Source organism: Triticum dicoccoides, chromosome 2A (assembly GCF_002162155.2).
Source record: "Triticum dicoccoides isolate Atlit2015 ecotype Zavitan chromosome 2A, WEW_v2.0, whole genome shotgun sequence".
Classification (NCBI taxonomy): domain Eukaryota; kingdom Viridiplantae; phylum Streptophyta; class Magnoliopsida; order Poales; family Poaceae; genus Triticum; species Triticum dicoccoides.
The window spans coordinates 508,728,606-508,736,200 of NC_041382.1; positions in this window are offsets into that span (position 1 = coordinate 508,728,606).

Below are 7,595 nucleotides of genomic sequence, written 5' to 3' on the forward strand. Positions count from 1 at the left end.
CGGCCGGAGCAGCCGCCGCCGCCGTGCCGCGCCTCCGCCGCCGGCGCACGCCTCCCCGTCCGAGCCGGCCGCCGCCGCCTCGCCGTCACCGGCGCCGCGCCGCGCCGCCCGCCTCCACGCCGGCGCCGCCCCGGCAACCGCCGCCCCGCCCTCCGGTCCCCTCGTCGCCGGCCGCTGCCTCCTTCCCCGTCGTCGCCGGTGAACAGTACCTCCGCCGCCTCGGTATCCGTGCCCGATCCAGATCTGGATCTGGGATATTTCGGTTGATTTTCTCCCCCGAAACCCTAATTTTCGTGCTATCTTTGACTGCTTGTATCTTCGCAACCGTAGCTCCGTTTTGGGCATATGATATATGAAAATCTTCGTCTCGACATGTACATCATTTCGTTCCATTGCATCATTTGCATTTGAGGTCATCTTGATACCCAAAATGCTGTTAGAAGGAGGCTTCGTGAGTTAAATCGCAGATCCGTTAGTTCATCATGCACTTTTGTCATTTTTTCTATGTTTAATTCGTGCATGATATGCCTGTGCCCCTTTGGGATGAATTGTTAAGCATTTTGTCTTCTTTCCAGAGGTGCCACCCATGCATTTTTAGGATGTGTGTGTTGTCTTGTGCAAGCCTGCGAAGAGAGGTACCTGAGATTGCTGATTTCAGGGACTTAGTGATTTTCACTAAGTCTGGGATATTTTAGTTCATGATGCTATATGTCCAGCTCGTTTCCTAATGATCCGTGCCTCTTTTGAGGATGATCAGTAAGGGAGTTTTGATATTTATGTTATGCTCTATCCATCCATGTCTTTCTTTGCATATGTGGAGTGCTCTAGGTTGACTCAATCGAGCTCAACTTTTGCTTCGTTGTTAATCTGGGCAGATCGGCAACTCGTTTGCGATTTCGCCGATGCTACCGTTAGTGTTCCATGCATGCTATGCCTTAGTTCTTGCCATGTGTAGCTAGCACTTTGTGCCTTCTTGCTGGTTATATGCTTTCCTTGCCATGACTTGCACCGTAGTGAGTGCATCGAGCTCGTTTACATGCCTTCGTGAGTTATATTTCAGCGTGTCTCAGTTTCACTAAGTCTGAAAACTGATTGTGTTCGAGCTATGTTCGTGAGCTCGGTAGAGTATTTTGTGAACCCTTTTGGCCACAGGTCACTTTGGGTGTTTTATTAAGCTTGTTGAGTAGCTCCATGCCATGTTCTTACTTGTCATGTTCATGTTTTGTATCATGTTGTTTTGCTGCTCCGAAGAGAGCATCGTGATCTGAAATTTCAGACTAGTGTTAATTTCACTAAGTCTGAAATCTGTTTTGCATTTGCGTTTTAGCCATGCTTGTTTGAACCTCTTAATAGATGAATTTGCCTATGGCTCAGTGCTAGTGTTTTGTCAACCATCTTGTGTACATCACTGCCATGTATTTTGTTTTCATGTTTGGTGGCTGTAGCATGTTCATTTCGTTGCATTTAGATGCCTACTTGCTGTTAATCGCAGTCCGGTGTCATATCTTAAAACGCTTGCCATTTCCAAACCGTAGCTCCGATTCCAACGATCTTTATATCGTTTTCAAGCGATTTCATCCCCTCTATCCAGTGGCACACTTGGTTTTCCAAGTTGATGCCAGGTTCATGCATTTCCTGTCATATCTTGCATTTTGCATCCCGCATCGCATCCCGCATAGCATATCGTCATTTCATCATATTGCTTGGTCTTGCCCGTGGTTGATTGTATCCTTGTTGCTTGTTTGTCTTTGGGTAGAGCCGGGAGACGAGTTCGCTACCGAGGAGCCCGTTGAGTTTGCTTGTGAGGATCCAGTCAACTCTGACAACTGTGCAGGCAAGATGATCATACCCTCGAAATCACTACTATCTTTGCTATGCTAGTTTGCTCGCTCTTTTGCTTGCCACTGCTACGATGCCTACCTTTTGCTTGTCAGCCTCCCAATTGCCATGTTGAACCTCTAACCCACCATTATCCTAGCAAACCGTTGATTGGCTATGTTACCGCTTTGCTCAGCCCTTCTTATAGCGTTGTTAGCTGCAGGTGAAGATTGGAGCCGTTCCTTGTTGGAACATTTATTTACTTGTTGGGATATCATTATATTGCTATGTTATCTTAATGCATCTATATACTTGGTAAAGGGTGGAAGGCTCAGCCTCTCGGCTAGTGTTTTGTTCCACTCTTGCCGCCCTAGTTTCCGTCATATCGGTGTTATGTTCCCGGATTGTTGCGTCCCTTACGCGGTTGGGTTATAATGGGAACCCCTTGATAGTTCGCCTTGATTAAAGCTTTTCCAGCAATGCCCAACATTGGTTTTACCATTTGCCACCTAGCCTCTTTTTCCCTTGGGTTTCCGGAGCCCGAGGGTCATCGTATTTTAGCCCCCCTTGGGCCAGTGCTCCCTCTGAGTGTTGGTCCGAACTGAGCTGCCTGCGGGGCCACCTCAGGGAAACTTGAGGGTTGGTTTTACTCGTAGCTAGTCTCATCTGAGTGTGCCCTGAGAAAGAGATATGTGCAGCTCCTATCGGGATTTGTCGGCACATTCGGGCGGTGTTGCTGGACTTGTTTTAACCTGTCGAATCATCTTGTTGTACCAAGATACCGAGTCTGATCGGCGTGACTTGGGTGGAGGTCTATTCCTTCGTTGACCGTGAGAGCTTGTCATGGGCTAAGTTGGGACTCCCCTGCAGGGATTGATCTTTCGAAAGCCGTGCCCGCGGTTATGGGCAGATGGGAATTTGTTAATGTCCGGTTGTAGATGACTTGAACTAAACTTAATTAAAATGAATCAACCGTGTGTGTTACCGTGATGGCCCCTTCTCGGCGGAGTCCGGGAAGTGGACACGGTGTTGGAGTTATGCTTGCGCAGGATGTTCCTTTGGCTTCTCGCTCGTGCTTCGCCTTCTCTTCTCGCTCTCTTTTGCGTATAAGTTAGCCACCACATATGCTAGTCGCTTGCTGCAGCTCCACATATATTTGCCTTATCCATTCCTATGAGCTTAAATAGTCTTGATCGCGTGGGTGTGAGATTGCTGAGTCCCTGTGGCTCACAGATACTACAACTCCAGATGCAGGTCCAGGTGTTTCTGCTCCAGTTGACGATTACGAGCTCAAGTGGGAGTTCGACGAGGACTCTCAACGATACTACGTGTCCTTTCCAGATGATCAGTAGTGGTGCCTAGTTGGGGTTATCGATTCAGGACCTTGTCGCATGTTGGGGGTTTTTTTTTTCTATTTTGGCACCGTAGTCGGGCCATGAGTGATTTGTATGATGGATGTTATTTATGTACTCTGATGTGACGTGGCGAGTGTAAGCCAACTATGTTATCTTCCCCTTTTATTATATTACATGGGATGTTGTAATGACTGCCTGACTTGCGACATTGCTTTCAATGCGGTTATGCCTCTAAGTCGTGCCTCGACACGTGGGAGCTATCGCCGCATCGAGGGCGTTACAAGTTGGTATCAGAGCCTTCCCCGACCTTAGGAGCCCCCATTGCTTGATCGTTTTTAGCAGCCGAGTTGTGTCTAGAAAAATGTTTTGAGTCCTTAGGAATTATATATCGGAGAGTTAGGAATTCTTTTTACTTCCCAGTCTCCACATCGCACTGGTAAGGCATCCTGACGTAGAGTTTTGACTCTTCTCTTCTCAAATTTCACAAAAAAAAATTTAGGATCACGCGAGTATTTTGGTTTTGTTCCGATGGTTTTGTGACGAGAACATTGTTCTTGGTGCCTCCTGTCTTTAGGGGTTGTGGCAGTGTCCCGGGGAGTTGAGCTCCGAGGTGTTGTCGTCACAATTTTATCGTTGCAATTCTGGTATACTTGAGATATGTGCGCGACATCGGAAATCTCCTTTATGCAGTTCGTTGGTGAGATAACCTCGACGCCACCCAGTACTGGGGCGGGAGTTCGGGAGTATCGCCATAACTGGTATAACGGATGCTTTTCGAAGGTTGAGGTAGATGGTTTCCGAAGTTTTCCTGGTTATGTGTTGAAGGATGGATACAGCTGGATGTAGGATTTGCTAGTTTGGGTGAGATATTGTGCTTCCCCTGTATCCCCAACACCTGATTGCATAACCGGAAAGGTTCGGGAGTTTCATAGGTGGGAATTCTAGTAGCTCTAGTTTTTCTCCCACGGATATTGGTTTGAGATTGGGATTTCTTACCGATTATTCGTTCTTGATCCGTACCTTGTTGAATTATTTCTCTTCCTTAATTCTTCGTGGCTTCTCAATTTATGGATATGTGACCATTTGAAGAGGAATGCATTCGTTCATTTTGTTCGGATGTGAAGACTATATGTTGCAATTTTTCATTCCGTTGGATTCAGCTTCTATATTGTTGTCTATCTATGTGCTAATGGTGGTCAACCTCTTCAGGATGGCTCCTCCAACGCGCACGACTCCGAATCCTAATCCGCCTCCACCTCCGCCTCCTCCGGAAGCATGGCAAGCTGTGATGGCCGCTACTAATGCAAACACACAGTTGATCATGCAAATCCTTCAAGAGCGCAATCAAGGCAGTCAAGGGAATCAAGGCCATAATCAGCACCACTTTGCTACTCTGAACCAGTTCCTTGCTAATGGCCCAAAGACGTTCAGCGGTTGTGTTGAGGCTACCGACGCTGACGATTGGCTAGTGGATCTGGGCAAGCATTTTGAATGCAGCAACGTCAGGCCTGAAGATTTCGTCAAGTTCGCTTCTTTCCAGCTCAAAGATCAGGCTGCAGAGTGGTTCCAGCAGTACAAGGATTCCAGAGGTGGACGTGTTATCACTTGGGACGATTTCCGTCAAGATTTCCGCGCTCATCACATCCCTCAAAGTGTGGTTGAGAGTAAGCGTCAGGAATTCCGCAATCTGAAGCAAGGCTCTTTGTCTGTCTATGACTACAACAAGTTGTTCCAGAAGCTCGCCCGTTTTGCCAAGCAGGATGTTCCTGGTGAGAAGAGCATGATCTATCAGTTCAGGGGTGGTCTTCGTGAGGAAATTCAGCTCGCTCTTGTCCTCTTTGAGCCGTTGAGATACGATGAGTTCTACAACATGGCACTGAAGCAAGAGGCTGCTCAGATGAGGTGTGATGCTTCTAGGAAGCGTGCCAGAGATGTTACTCCTTCTTCCTCTACTCAAGTGGTCAAGCAGCAGAAGTATTGGCTTCCTCCTCCTCCGTTCCGTCAGCCGTATCAGCAGAAGAGCAAAGGTGGCAGTGGTTTCTCCCACCCACCCAACCCAGGCTTTCAGAACAAGTCTTCGTCTCAAGCGCCAAGATCGAGTGCTCCGTATCACCGTCCGCTTTAAGAGGTCACGTGCAACAAGTGCCAACTGAAGGGTCACTATGCCAACAAGTGTACCAACCAGAGGCGTCTTCCTCCTCCTCCTCCTGTCAGATCGGCAAGTACAGCTGTGGTCAAGCATAATCCCAAGCACGCCAAGGTCAATTTGATGAATGCAGCCCAGGCAGAGGACTCGTCAGATGTGATCATGGGTAACCTTCCTGTTAATGATATTCCTGCAAAAGTTCTTTTTGACTCTGGTGCATCGCATTCCTTCATGTCATTTCCATTTGCATCGGAGAACAATTTTAGCACTAAGGCATTACCTAGAGCTATGCAAGTCGTCTCTCCAGCTAAGCGACCGAGTTCCAGTATGGAGGTGCCGGATATTTCAATCTTGATGGGTGATTTCAAGTTTCTTGCTTCTCCAATGGTTCTTGGCAACTCGGATATCGATCTTATTCTCGGGATGGACTGGCTCTCTAAGCATAAAGCTCAGCTTGATTGTGCAGCCAGGCAGATTCAACTGACTCATTCGTTTGAGGAGGTCATTGTCTTTGCCGCTCGGGATAATACCATCCAGTTGTTTTCTCTCAATGAGAAGGGTGAATTGGATGCTATTTCGCAGATTCCGGTTGTTTGTGAGTATCAAGACGTTTTTCCAGAAGAGCTCCCAGGAATGCCTCCAAACCGGCCGGTTGAATTCGTTATTGAACTTGAGCCTGGCACGGAACCTGTGTGCAAACGTCCTTACAAGCTCGGCCCCGAAGAGTTGAAGGAGTTGAAGAAACAACTCGATGAGCAAGAAAGATTGGGTCTCATTCGGCCTAGTACTTCTCCGTGGGGTTGTGGTGTTCTTTTTGTGAAGAAGAAGGATGGATCGAGTCGACTTTGTGTTGATTACCGTCCAGTAAACAAGAAGACCATCAAGAACAAATACCCACTTCCCAACATCAATGAGCTGTTCGAACAACTCAAGGGTGCTCAAGTATTCTCCAAGCTCGATCTCCGTATGGGTTATCATCAGATTCGTATTCGTGAGCAAGATATTCCCAAGACGGCGTTCAGAACAAGCTTTGGTTCATATGAATACACCGTCATGTCTTTTGGCCTCGCCAACGCTCCTCCGACGTTCTCTCGCATGATGAACTTCATCTTCAACCCCTACACCAATGAATTCGTTTTGGTCTATCTCGATGACATTCTGGTTTTCTCGAAGAACAAGGAAGATCATGCCAAGCACTTGCGTTTGGTTCTTGACTAGCTCAGAGAACATCAGTTCTACGCCAAGTTCTCCAAGTGTGAATTTTGGCTCGATGAGGTTCTTTATCTTGGTCATATCATCTCTGCCAAGGGCATTTCCGTGAATCCTGAGAAGGTGTCTGCAATTGTGAATTGGGAACCTCCTCAGAACATGAAGCAACTCCGCAGTTTCCTCGGTCTCGCAAGCTATTGCAGAAGATTCGTTGAAAACTTTTCTAAGATCGCCAAGCCTCTCTCAAATCTTCTTCAGAAGCACGTCAAGTACGTTTGGTCTCCGGAGTGTGATATTGCTTTCAACACTTTGAAAGAGAAATTGATCACTGCTCCAGTTCTGACTCCGCCTGATGAAACCAAGCCGTACGAGGTCTTTTGTGATGCCTCTCTCCAAGGTCTCGGTGCTGTACTGATGCAAGAGAAGAAAGTTGTTGCTTATACCTCTCGCCAGTTGAAACCTAATGAGAAGAACTACCCCACTCATGATCTCGAGTTGGCGGCAGTTGTGCACGCTTTGTTGACTTGGAGACATCTTCTTTTGGGAAGAAAAGTGGATATTTTCACTGATCACAAGAGTCTCAAGTACATCTTCACTCAGCCTAATCTCAACCTCAGGCACACTCGATGGGTCGAAATGATTCAAGAGTACAATCCGAGTATCGAGTATACTCCAGGCAAGGCTAATGTGATTGCTGACGCGTTGAGCAGAAAAGCATATTGCAACAGTCTGATTCTCAAGCCTTACCAACCCGAGCTTTGTGAAGCTTTCCGCAAACTTAATCTGCAAGTTGTTCCTCAAGGTTTCCTCGCCAACCTTCAAGTCTCTCCTACCTTAGAAGACCAGATTCGCCAAGCCCAACTTCTTGATGATATGGTGAAGAAGGTGAAGATTGGTATTGCAAAGAGTCAGTCCAAGTACAAGTGCTACCGACTTGATGACAAGGACACTCTCTTCTTCGAGGATCGAATTGTTGTGCCCAAAGGTGAACTTCGTAAGGTGATCATGAACGAGGCTCACAACTCTCTCCTCTCCATCCACCCTGGTAGTACGAAGATGTATCAGGA